The sequence below is a fragment of the Puma concolor genome, chromosome D2 (genome assembly GCF_028749965.1).
Source record: "Puma concolor isolate L17-30 chromosome D2, mPumCon1.1.hap2, whole genome shotgun sequence".
Lineage (NCBI taxonomy): Eukaryota > Metazoa > Chordata > Mammalia > Carnivora > Felidae > Puma > Puma concolor.
Window position 1 is genome coordinate 46,595,492 of NC_141677.1, and position 14,051 is coordinate 46,609,542.

The following is a 14,051-nucleotide window of genomic DNA, read 5'->3' on the forward strand; positions in this document are numbered from 1 at the left end:
AAGCAGGTTAGAGCCTTATGATGTCCCCTTCTGTCTAAGCAGGAAGCCCTTAAATGAGTCTTACCAGTTCAGGGTTCAATGATCTTTGCAATCCAACATCTCTATAGTTCTGCACTATTCCAGGTTATGATTGGCAAATGTGAGGGTCACTAAAAGTCTTGGTCAAGATCCTATGGATGTTAAGGGGTAAAACTGTCTGATTCCCTGGCCTGGATTCTTTTTCTGGATCTGACAGTTCATGTCATATGAATTCGAGGAACACACAAGGAGGCCCTTCCTCTTTCCTCCAGTGATAACTTTGTCAATAAACACCCTAAATGTCATATTTATATGTGTGGTCCTCATATCCAAGGACATCTTCCCTTTATCATTTTTACTGCCTCCTCTAAGTTTCATCTAAAACTATCAACAGATGGTGAGGAAACTAAGAATAGATGATTATAACTATGTCAGGATGATCATTCATGGAGCACTATTTATGAAGCACTTTATATGCATGATTTCCAATTCCAAATCAATCCAATGATATTAGCATCATTCCTATTTTACAGATGAAAAAACAGGCTCTCGCAGGTCAAGGAATTTGGCACAATTTCCATGAATAGCATGGATATGAACCCAGATCTTCCAGCAAAGCCCATGCTCTACCTATTGGACTTGGGAGACTGGGGTGACACTACTGTACCAACAGTTGCTGGGAGCATAGCAATAGACTCTGACAACTTACCCACAATACAGACTTTCTCATGGAAGCTCCACGATAAACTACAACAAAGGCAATTCCTCTCCTAACCAATGGTAATCCTTTTCACTTTCCTTCTCCCTACTACTCTCCTCTGTTCTCCCCCAGAGTGAAGAGGATCTTCCAAAGAAGATTCACAGGATAAGAGTCTTCAACCCATCTACCAGCCCTGGAAAAGTTTGTGATGATTTTGAAGGAAGGTCTAGCTTCTAGAACACAGAAGAATGTGAGTGCTCTTGTGTAGTGGGAAAAACCACAAGGATATAAGTACCTAGGAGAGAGGCAGTATGGAACAGAGCAACCACATGGAGCTCCAGCACACAGAGCTCCAATCATGTTTTATCACCCCACACTGAAATGAGAATGGAGAGATGGGGATCACCAGACATTTGAGGGCATCTCTACTGTTGAAGATTGAGTCTAAAATATCTTACTGATGTCACTACTCTGGGGGAATGGAAAGAGTGGGGAAGATCCATGTAGGAGAGGTAAACTATAAGAAAACCAAATTCTCTTCTTTCCTAGGCAGAAGTCAAAGTGTTTGCTTTTAAATTTATGTTCAAGCATTTTTTGACAAATGAAAAAAATGAAAGTACAAACAAAAACTAATAGCATAGAGGATGTCAGCAAAAAGGCAGATTCTGAAACTCCAAGCCTTCATTCCCCAATAATAACATTCCAAAAAAAAAAAATAATAACCAAAAGCTTTCTTCACCAACTTTCTACTCTGTAGGAGCTCTACAAAATAATCAAAGGTTTATAGCAATAAAGAAAATGCCCAAATCAAGAAACAGCCTCTTCAAATGACAGGTAAGATTTGTGGCATTTTTAATCATTCTTTCCCCATTCTCTTTCTAGCCTGGTGGCAGTTTTGGTCTTGATCTGTAGCCCAGTTCAAAGTTCTCCTTGAACCAGAGGGGACAGCATGGACCTTACTCACAAATTACTGTGTACATCTCTTCTAACCTGGCTGGGGTCAATTAGAATGTACAAAAGCAGGTGTGGACAAAGGTACATCTAAAAAGCCACATGTATGCCCAGTCAGAAGCATGCTTAGAAAAATCCCATAAAAACCCTTAAGCTTTCACTTTGGGCTGATCTCTAGGCTCTGAGCAAGCCTAACTAAGTGGTAAAGGAATGCCCACCAAAGTACCATTTGCAAACACACTGGTTGATGTGTTCGTTCTCTGTGTTTTGTTTTGAATTTTTGTGCTGTTTTATGTTTGCTCTATCTCCTGGCATTCAAGGAAATCTCTGTCAAAACCTTAGCTGAATGTGAGCTAAAGGAACAAACACTCCAGTAATCACATACAAGGATATTGTTACATTCTTTACAAAAAATGTTTGGAAATCTCACAAAAGAAACAAAAATCTACACACTTGTACCATAGATAACAAAAGCAAAAGCAATCTAGTATCCATGGGGAATTCTGATTTCCAGAGTACCACATTAAAATAATAAAACACTAGGGGAGGCTCGGTGGCTCAGCTGGGTAAGCATCCAACTTCGGCTCAGGTCATGATCTCACGGTTTGTGAGTTCAAGCCCCGTGTTGGGATCTGTGCCCACAGCTCAGAGCCTGGAGCCTGCTTCAGATTCTGTGTCTCTTCCTCTCTCTGCCCCTCCCCACGCCCATGCTCTGTCTCTGTCTCTCAATAAATAAACATTAAAAAAATATTTTTTAAAAAATAATAAAACACCCAATTTTTAACAAAAATAAATCACAAAACAAACAAAGAAATAGGAGAGCATGACTCATTCAAAGGAACTAAATATAGAGAGCCAAAGCATAAGAGACTCTTAAAAACTGAGAACAAACTGAGGGTTGATGGGGGGTGGGAGGGAGGGGAGGGTGGGTGATGGGTATTGAGGAGGGCACCTTTTTGGGATGAGCACTGGGTGTTGTATGGAAACCAATTTGACAATAAATTTCATATTTAAAAAAAACAAAGGAACTAAATATAAATTTGCAGAAACCAACCCTGAGGAAGCCAAGACATCAGACTTAATAGGCAAAGGCTTAAAGCAACTATCTTAAATATGCTCAGAGGTAAGGGAAAAGTAAGGACTAAGAATCAAGGAAATCAGGAAAATGATATATGAACAAAATGAGAATATCAACAAAAAACTAATTATTAAAAAACACAAATCTGAAGGTGAAATTTGCAATAATTTTATTGAAAAGTTATTACAGTGGTTCAATAGCATATTTGAGCATACACAGCAAAAAATCTGGGAAGCTGAGGATAGGAAAATTGAAATTTTCAAGTGTCAGGAGTAGAAAGAAAAAAGAATGAAGAAAAATGATAAGCATCTTTGGGACCTACATGAAACCATGAAACAGACCAACATCTACACTTCAGGAATCCTACAAATAGGTAAGAGAAAAGAACGTAAACATTATTTGAAGAAGTAGCAGCAAAAAAAATGTCCAAAATTGAATATTATTCAGCCATAAAAATGATTGAAATCTTGCCATTTGCAACAAAATGGATATATCTAGAGAGTATAAATGCTAAGTGAAATAAATCAGGCAGAGAAAGACAAACACCATATGATTTCACTGGTATGTGGAATTTAAGAAACAAAGAAACAAGCAAACAAAACAAAGGAAAAGAAGAGCCAAACCAAAAAAACAGACTCTTAACTGCAGAGAATAAACAGATGGTTTTCAGAGGGGTGGTGGGTGACAGACGGGTGAAACAGGTGAAGGGGATTAAAAGCACAGTTATCTTGATGAGCACTGAATGAAGTATAGAATTGTTGAATTACTATATTGTACACCTACAATTAATATAACACTATATGTTAACTATACTAGAATTAATTTTTTAAAGTACATGATTGTATGAAGTATATAAATCAACCTATCCAAGAACTTCAACGGACTTCAACTGTGATAAACTAAAGAGACCCACCCTAAGACATATTATAATAAACCTACTGAAAGACAAAGACAACAAAAGAATCTTGAGCAGGAAGGAAGACTTGTAACATGCAGGTTGTCCTCACTAAGATTATTTCTCATCAGAAACCTTGGAGGACAGAAGGTAGTAGAGAAAATATTTAAAGTGATGAAAGGAAAAAAAATCAAATTAGAATGCCAAATTCTACAAAACTGTCCTTTGTAGGTAATAGAGAAATTTAGATATTCACAGATAAACAAAAGATGAGGGAGTCCATTTCCAATGGACCTGCCCTAACATTTAGTAATGTTAAAAGAGCCATACAGATTAAACAGGAGGGCACTAACCAGTAACTTGAAGTTATATGAACATAAAAAGATACAGACTTAGCTTTCTGGTAAAGATAAATACAAGAGCAAATATAAAAGCTAGCATCATTGTAATCTTGGTTTGTAACTGAACATTTACTCTATAGAATTCAAAAGAAATGCATTGAAGTCATTAGAAATCTGTTACTGGGCACACAATGTGTAAAGCTGTAATTTGTGACACTGATAACACAAAGGAGGGATTGTAGCAGCTTAGGAGTAGAGTTTTTATATGTGATTAAAGTTAAGATGGCATTAATTATAATTAGATTGCTATAAATTTAGCATATTACAGTTAGTGGTCATGTAATCATAGAGAAAATATCTATAATAGAATGCACAGAGGAAATGAGAAGGGGATAAAAACTTGATTATTCTATTTTGTACTAATAAGTTTTGATTCCCTTCCCAGAAGTAGGCAGTAAAGGAGAAAATAAGGAGCAAAAGGGCCTAAGACAAACATAAAATAAACAGCAAAATGGCAGAAGTAAGTCCTTCCATATAGCAATTATTTTAAATGTAAATGGATTAAACTATCCAGACAAAAGGGATAGATTGGCAGAATAGATGAAAGAAAGATCTAAGTGTATGCTATCTACAAGAGACTCACTTTGGATGTAAGGACATAAATAGGTTGAAAGTGAAAGAATGCAAAGATATTCAAGGCAAACTGAAACCCAAAGAGAGCTGGGTAACCATATTATATAAAATAGACATTAAACAAGAAACTGTTATAAATAACAAAGGACATTATATATTCATAAAAGGGTCAAATAATAAAGACAGCAAAACAGCTAGAAACAGATATTCACCAAACATTGAAGCTCCAAAATTTATGAGGCTAACATTGACAGAATTTAAGAGGGAATTAGAAATCTCTACAATAAAGGTTGAAGACTTCAATACTCTACTTTCAATAATGGACAGAGAAACTAGACAAAATATCAGGAAATGGATAAGGGAATTGAGGATGTGAACAACACTCTAAACCAGTTGTACCTAACAGATATGTAAAGAACACTCTATGTGACAACAGCAAAATGCATTTTCCTCAAACGCTTGTGAAATATTCTCCAAGGTAGAGAATATAGGCCACAGAACAAGTCTTAACAAATTTAAAATGATGTAAATAATTCAACAAAGAGATAGAAACCATAAAAATAAATCATGCAGAAATCCTGGAGCTGAAGAATATAATGACTGCACTGAAATATTCAATAGAGAATTTCAATAGCAGACTCGAAGAAGCAGAATAAACAATCAATGAACTAGAAGATAGGACATTTGAAATTATCAGTCAGAGAAGCAAAAAGAAAAGAGAATAAAAAAGAATAAGGAAAGCCTACAGGGCTTATGAGAAATCAACAAAGGAAACAATACAGGTATTATGGAAATACCAAAAGAAGAAAAACAGAAAGGGACAGAAAGTATATTTAAAGCAATAATGGCTGAAAACTTCCCAAACATGGAGAAAAAATAGAAATCCAGCTTCAAGAGGTGCAATGCACTCCAAATAGGTTAAGCATAACAATGGTTACACCAGACACGTTATATTTAATTTTAATAAGTCAAAGACAAAGAGAGACTTTTGGGAGCAGCAAGAGAAAAACACAGTCACATATAAGGGAACGTACCATAAAACTGTCAGAAGATGTCTCAACAGAAACTTTCTAGGTCAGGAGAGAACGAAATGATATATTCAAAATAATTAAAGAAAAAAATTGTCAACCAGAATACTATACTGAACAATTCTGTTCTTCAGAAATGAAGTAGAGATAAAGACTTTCCTGAATAACAACAAAAGAAGGTAAGAGAGTTCATCATCACTAGACTTGCCTTATAAGAAATGCTATAGGGAGTTCTTCAAGTAGAAATAAAATAATGCTACTTAAATAATAAAAACATAACATTGGTATAAAATCCATTGATAATACTAAATATATATTCAGAGTCACATTCTCTAATAAATTGGTGGTTCATAATTCACTCACAAGTCTAATTTAAAAGTTAAAAAACAGACATAATAAAATTATTCATAACCACAGCAATTTGTTATTGGATACACAATATAAAAATGAATAAGTTGTAATATCAATAACCTTAAATGTGATGGAAAGAGGTAAAAGTATATAAAGTTTAGTTAATGGTAGCAAAGTTAAGTTGTCAGGTTATATGTCAGATAATGTTATAAATATAAGATATTTTATGTAAGCCTCATCATAACTACAAAAACAACAACATACGCTTGGCCTTTGAACAACATAGGAGTTAGGGGTGCTGACCCCCCAATGCAGTTGAAAATCTATGTTGTTAAAAAAAACACAAGCCCCAAATAGCATCACTTAGGTTAAGGTCCCAAGTCAGTAAACCAAGACAATATTTAAAAAAAAATTTTTTTTAATGTTTATTTTTCAGAGACACAGAGAGTATGAGACGGAGGGAGGGGGAGGGAGAGAGAGAGAGTGAGATACACAGAATCTGAAGCAGGATCCAGGCTCTGAGCTGCCAGCACAGAGCCTGATGCAGGGCTCAAATCCACAAACTGTGAGATCATGACCTGAGCTGAAGTCGGATGCTTATCCAACTGAGCCACCCAGACACCCCAAACCAAGACAATATTTAACCTAACTCAGTTTCAACCCCCCATAAATGTAACCATTAACTAGTCACCATGAAGATTTCCTGGTCAGCACTGATAGATCTCTTCTGTTCCTCCCAGGAGTGAAATCTTGCCTAAAACAATGAATTCTTTGCTAATAATTTCCATTTTCCTACATCCTTTCTACATTTATTTTTAAAATGTTTATTTATTTATTTTTTAGAGAGAGAATGAGTATGTGCATGCATGCGTGCAAGTGGGGGAGGGGCAGAGAGAGTGGGAGAGAGAATCCCAAGCAGGCTCTGCACTGTCAGCATGGAGCCCAACATGGGGCTCAATCTCACCAATTGTGAGATCATGAGCTGAGCCAAAATCAACAGTTGGACTCTTAACCAACTGAGCCACCCAAGCCCCTCTATTCCTTTATACATTAAAAAACCTTTCCTTTTCTGTAGCCCTCTGGGTCTCCCCTCTACTTGCTAGATGGGGTACTGCCTGATTCATGATTTTTTAAAAAATAAATTCCAATTAGACCTTTAAAATTTATTTGGTTGAATTTTTGTTATTTGACAGCATATAACATTTGACTCACCCAAAACTTAACTACTAATAGCCTACTGTTGACTAGGAGCCTTACTGATAACATAAATAGTTGATAAACACATATTATGTATTTATATGTACTATATACTATATTCTTAAGATAACATAAGCTAGATAAAAGAAAATGTTAAGAAAATCATAAGGAAGAGAAAATACAATTATAGTACCACATAGTATTTATGAAAAAAATCCACATATAAGTAGATGTTTATACCTGTGTTGTTCAAGGGTCAACTGTAGTAGTTACACAAAAAAATTATGATAAAAGTCAAAATATACTGTCACAAAAAGTCATCAAATCACAACACAAGACAAGAAGGAAAGAACAATGGATTTATCAAACAATCTGAAAACAATTAACAAATGGCAATATAAATGAATTAAATTCTCCAGTCAAAAGACACAGAATGACTGAGTAGATAAAAACATAAAACCAAAACCAATAATAACACAGACCCAATGATACACTGTCTACAAGAGACTTACTTTAGCCTTAGAAACACACATCTTAAAGTAAAGGGATGATAAAAGATATTTCAAGCAAATGGTAACCAAAAGAAAAGAGTGGTAGATATATTTACATCAGACAAAATAGACTTTAAATTTAAAATGGCCAAAAGAGACAAAGAAGGTCATTATATAATGACAAAGGGGTCAATCCATAAGGCAGATATAATAATTGCATATATTTATGCCCCAACATCAGAAAACCTAAATATATAAATCAAATACTAACGGAAATAAAAAGGGAAATAAACAGCAATACCATAATAGTTGGCCCAGGTCTTTAATACCCCATGCTCAACAACAGACGTATCATCCAAAGAATGAATAAGTAAACAACAAATTTTAGTCATACTATAGGTCAAAAGGACCTACAAGACATCTATAGGATAGTTCATCCATCCATAAGCAGCAGGATACACATTCCTCTCAAGCACACAAGGAACATTTTCCAGGATTGATCATACGTTAGGACACAAAATAAGTCTTAATACATTTAAGAACACTGAAATCACACCAAGAATCTTTTCTCACTGCAATGGTATGAAACTAGTAATCAAACAGGAGGAAAACTGGAAAATTCACAAATGCATGGGAGTGAAGAAAATACTTCTGAACAACCAGTGGATCAAAGAAGAAATTAAAATGGAAAAAAAGTATCTTGAGACAAATGAAAATGGAAACACAATATACCAAAACTTATGAAATGCAGCAAAAGCAGTTCTAAGAGGGACGTTTACAGCAATAAACACATACATCAAGGAAAAAGAAGTATTTCAAATAAATCTATCAACTGAATGAATTAGAAAGAGAACAAATTAGAAGCTAAGTCCAGTTTAGTACAGAAAGGAAATAATAAAAAACAGAAATAAGTCAAGATAACAAGAAAAGAATAGAAAAGATTAAGACTTGGTTCTTGGAAAAGATAAGCAAAATTGACAAATCTTTAGCTGAACTAACCAAAAGAAAAAAAAAGAGAAGTCCCAAATAAATAAAATTATAAGTGAAAGAGGAGAGATTACAACTGATACCACATAAATACAGAGGAACATATGAGATTATTACGAACAACTATATGCCAACAACTGGGCAATCTAGAAGAAATGGATAAATTCCCAGAAACATACAAACTACCAAGACTGAATCAAGAAAAAAGAAGAAACCTAAAGAGACCAGCAATGAGTAAGGAGATTGAATCAGTAATCAAACCCCTCTCAACAAGGAAAAACCCAAGAGCAGATGGCTTTACTAATGAACTTTACCAAACATTTAAAGAATTAATGTCAATCCTTCTCACCCTGTTCTAAAAATTGAAGCAAAAGAACACTTCTAAACTCATTTTACAAGGCCATTATTACCCTGATACCAAAGCCAGATAAGTATACTATTAGAAAAGAAAACCACGGACTAAATCTCTGATAAATAAATAAATATTTATACAAAATTCCCAACATAATACTAACAAACCAAATTCAGCAACACTTAATAAGATCATACACCATGACCAAGAGGGATTCCTCCCTGCGGTTCAAGGACAGTGCAACATATGCAAATCAATAAGTGGGATACATTGCATTGGTAGAATGAAAGATAAAAATTATATGGTTATTTCAATAGAAGCAGAAAAAGCATTTGACAAAATTGAACATCCATTTATGAGAAAAAAACACTCAAGAAATTAGGTTTATAGAAATAACACACCTAACATAATATAGGCCATATGTGAGAGCCCACAAATAACATCATACTCAATGGTGAAAGTGTGAAAGAAATTCTTCTAAGATAAGGAACAAGACAAAGATGTTTACTCTCATTACTTCTATTCAGCACAGTACTGGAAGTTGTAGCCAGGCAGGAGAAAAAAATAAAAGGTATCAGAATTAAACAGGAAGAAATAAAGTTGTTCTATTTCCAGATGACATATTTTATACCTAAAAAATCTTAAAGACTACACACACACACACACACACACACACACACACACACACATCTAATCAACAAATTCAGCACATTGGCAGGATGTGCTGCCAGAAGCATTTCTATATATTAGCAATGAATTATCTGAAAAAGAAATAAGGAAAACAATCTTACTTACAATAACACAAACAATAAAATATTTATGGATAAATTTAACCGAGGTGAAAACTCTTTACACTGAAAATTAGAAGACATTGATGAAAGAAATTGAAGAAAACACAAATAAATGGAAATAAATCCTGTGCATTGAATGGAAGAATTTATATTGTTAAAATAGCCAAACAACTCAAAGCCTTCTAAAATTCAATGAAATCCTTATCAAGATTCCAACAGCATTTTTCACATATATTGGAAAAACAGTTCTAAACTGTGTATGGAACCACAAAAGACCCCAAGTGGCCAGCCAAAGCAATCCTGAGAAAGAAACTAAAGCTGGAGGCATCAGAATTCCTGATTTCAAACTATATTACATGCTATAGTAGTTAAAAACAGCAGGATACTGGCATAAAACAGACACAGTGATCAATGGGACAAAATTTAGAATCTGCAAAATAAACCCATGCTTATATGGTTAATTAATATTCAACAAGGAAGTCAAAAATATTCAATGGAGAAAAGACTATCTTTTTAATAAATGGTTCAGGGAAAATTGGACATTCTAAATCAAAAGAATGAAACTAGATCCTTATATCACTCAAATTAACTCGAAATGGAGTAAAGACTGAAATGTTAGTGTTAAAAAAAATGAAATTTCTAGAAGAAAATGTAAGAAAATCATTTATTGACTTCAGTCTTGGGAATAATTTTTTAGTTATAACACCTAAAGACAAGCATCAAAGGCAAAAATAAACAAGTGGGACAACATCAAGATAAAAAGGCGTTGCACAGAAAAAAGATCAACAAACTGAAAAGACAATCTACACAAATGGGAGAAAATATATGCAAATGATATATTCTGCTAAAGGGTTAATTTCCAAAATATATAAAGAACACATACAACTCAATCACAAAAAAACAAACAATCCAATTTAAAAATGGGTGTATGACCTAAAATGACATGTTTTCTCAAAGATATTCACATGTCCAAGAGTTACAATATAATAATTAAAAACCCAATTTTCAACAAAGTAAAATCACAAAACATAGAGAGAAACAGCAGAACATTGCTCATTCAAAGGATCTAAATAAATTTACAGAAATCATCCCCAAGAAAGCCAAGGCATCACACTTACTAGACAAAGACTTAAAAAACTATTTAAAATATGAGAGGAGGCAAAAATAAAGTAAACCAATTTTAAAATGGTAAAAAACCCTGAAGAGACATTTTTCCAAAGAGAGTAACAGGTGCTCAGGATCACTAATAATGAGGGAAATTCAAATCAAAACCACAATGAGATATCACCTTACATCTGTTAAAATGGTTACCATCAGAAAGACCAGAGATAACAAATGAGAATAAGGAGGTGAAGAAAATCTCCCTGATATACAAATTGAAGGCAGTGTAGTTAGAGGGTTGGTCAGCCCTTTGATATCATTCAGAATGCAATCCAGTTCTTTGAGTAATAAAAAATAATCTTACAGGGGCACCTGGGTGGCTCAGTCGGTTGAGAGGCTGACTTCGGCTCAGGTCATGATCTCACATTCCGTGAGTTCGAGCCCCGCGTCGGGCTCTGTGCTGACAGCTCAGAGCCTGGAGCCTGCTTCAGATTCTGTGTCTCCCTCTCTCTCTGACCCTCCCTCGTTCATGCTCTGTCTCTCTCTCTGTCTCAAGAATGAATAAACATTAAAAAAAATTAAAAAAAATAATCTTACAAATTATTTCATTATGAGAACAAAAAACTTCTACATAAGTGATTCAAAGCCCACTTATTTTTTTTTTTTAATTTTTTTACCTCTTGGTTACCTAAGAGAGGAGACTACTGATCACTAGTTAACAATTCCAGGAGAGAACCCTAACACTTTTGATCAGTACATCATGGTTGGGAGTCCCCAAGAAAAACCCAATAGTCAAGCACTGGATGGAACAATGTTTTACTGACATAAAGAGACAGAACAAGATGAACTTCACTAGTGGGCATTAGACCCCATACCCAGTGGGCCTCTCCTGGTGGCTTAGGCATGGCAATTGCCCTAAGCATGCATCTCCTGCAACAGTGGAAGGAGCCTTGCCCCTTTCCACAGAAGACAGGTGTAGCAGTGGATTGGTCAGGTACCATATGATGCACGTCCTTTAAGCAGAGACAAAAGAACATTCAGAAAGTTAAACAAGGAGCAATGTCCTCACTCAAGGTGCTAAGCCTAACACAGGCTGTATGGGTTCTTTATCTCTTTGGAAAAACATGTTCCAGGCTCAAGGTTTATTCTTATGTGGCTGGATGCACATGAGTCTACACACATGAGACTGCCTTTTCCAAACAAGATAAAATATGGAAACACTAATTATTCAACATAAGATTACCTACATTGGGCTTATTACAGAGGAACTAAAGCTATCTGGGTTTGTTAATAAACGTGTCTTATGCCACACTGAAAAATTTACTATGAGGAAGAATATACATACTTCCAGAAATTATGAAATTTATTCACAAACTTGCCAATCTACAGAATGCTGGTATAATAGTCCTTAATAGCTCAATTTTAGTTTTCACTAGAAATTAAAGGACTAAAAATTTGAATCAACATATGCAATTAAAACTACTAGAAATAATAAGAGAAATGACTCTATATAGGGAGAGTAGAATGTATTTTTGTAAGAAAAGGTACGAGGTATGAAAATAAACTTTTGTTAAGGGAAAAGAGTAATTTTGTTCTAAAAGAATGGTCATTTTAGAATGAAAAAGAGGAATGGAAGATTAAAACTAAATGGAAATAGAAAGCAGAAAGTGAGAGAAACATTTTACTTGGTCAAGCTGGTGAGAAATGAATGATTTTATTAAAATATTTTAAAAATAAGCTTTAATATCAATAGTATACCTATGCAAAATTAAAATGTAATTCTCTTTCATATTTTGAACAGAAAAAGTTTTCTTAAACTATTGGTGTGCTCTTTTTAAAATTTATTTATTTTGAGAGACAGCATGAGTAGGGGAGGTACAGAGTGAAAGAGAGAGAGAGAGAGAGAGAGAGAGAGAGAGAGAGAGAGAGAGAGAGGAGAGAATTCCAAGCAGGTTCTCACTGTCAGTGTAGAGCCCAACATGGGACCTGATCTTATGAACTGTGAGATCAAGACCTGAGCCAAAACCAAGAATTGGATGCTTGACCAACTGAGCCACCAAGGCACCCCTCTTGGTGTGCTCTTAATAACAGATTATAAAAGGTTGCTCTATACCCTTGTATAATCTATCTTGAAATCAAATATATTGTGTCTTACCAAAATAATTTCTTGTGCTTCACGCTGTCATTACTGGGTCTTTGATTACTTGGGGGAACGGAGTCTCCTCTATTGAAAGATTTTTTTTTTTTTGTAAGAGCTAAGACTTTTTACAACTATGTAAATTTTTATGTTTGCCTTAGAAATCTTTATCACTTAAAACATTTTTATTGTTTATTTATTTTTGAGAGAGACAGAGACAGAATGTGAGTGGGTTAGGGCAGAGAGAGAGGGAGACACAGAATCTGAAGCAGGCTCCAGGCTCTGAGCTGTCAGCACTCGAACTCATGAGCTGTGAGATCATGACCTGAGCCAAAGTCAGACACTCAACCGACTGAGCCACCCAAGCGCCCCAGAGATCTTTATCACTTTAGTTGGATAGATAACCCAGATGACTTTTAATCAAGTGTTCAAATCTTTTGCTATTTCTTATAAACTTCCCATAATGAAATTCTAAATGAAGTCTTTTTTTATCTCAAATTAACTTTGGGATATCTTGGAGGGTCCCTGGAACATGTCAAAAGTTGTTTTTCTCTTTCCTTATAAAAGAGACATGTTAGACAATTAGGCTAATTTAACATGTCAAATCACATGGGAATGTATGAAATTCCTTAGAATTCTGTTATGTCTGTTATGTCTATGTAGAATTCTGTTATGGTATAATGTTATCAATCATAATTCTAATTATCTTAAAGTTTATGTCAGAAAAAATAAAATTTCCTTATCAATTTCACTGTAATAGGCTCTCATAAGATCTTTAATATTGGCCACTTTTACGTCTGTTGACATTTACAGTTATTGTTTTACTCTCATGCTTTTGCAAAAGTGCTTCCTCTTCAAAGAGATTCATAAAAGGGACTGCCAAGTACAGATTCTGAATAACTTTAATGTCATACCTTGACATTAATGCCATGATAATTTTTTGAACTCTAGTGGAGAAACTGATAGATTCATAAAACTTTTAACAAGAATTAACTACATG

General features: G+C 34.6%; 1 protein-coding gene across 1 annotated transcript in view; it reads right to left on the reverse strand.

Annotated features, from left to right (window-relative positions):
- The window catches only part of LOC147576037 (anthrax toxin receptor-like), a 58,901-nt gene that overhangs the window by 35,357 nt on the left and 9,493 nt on the right, over window positions 1-14,051 (reverse strand). The gene's annotated exons all lie outside the window — the stretch shown is intronic.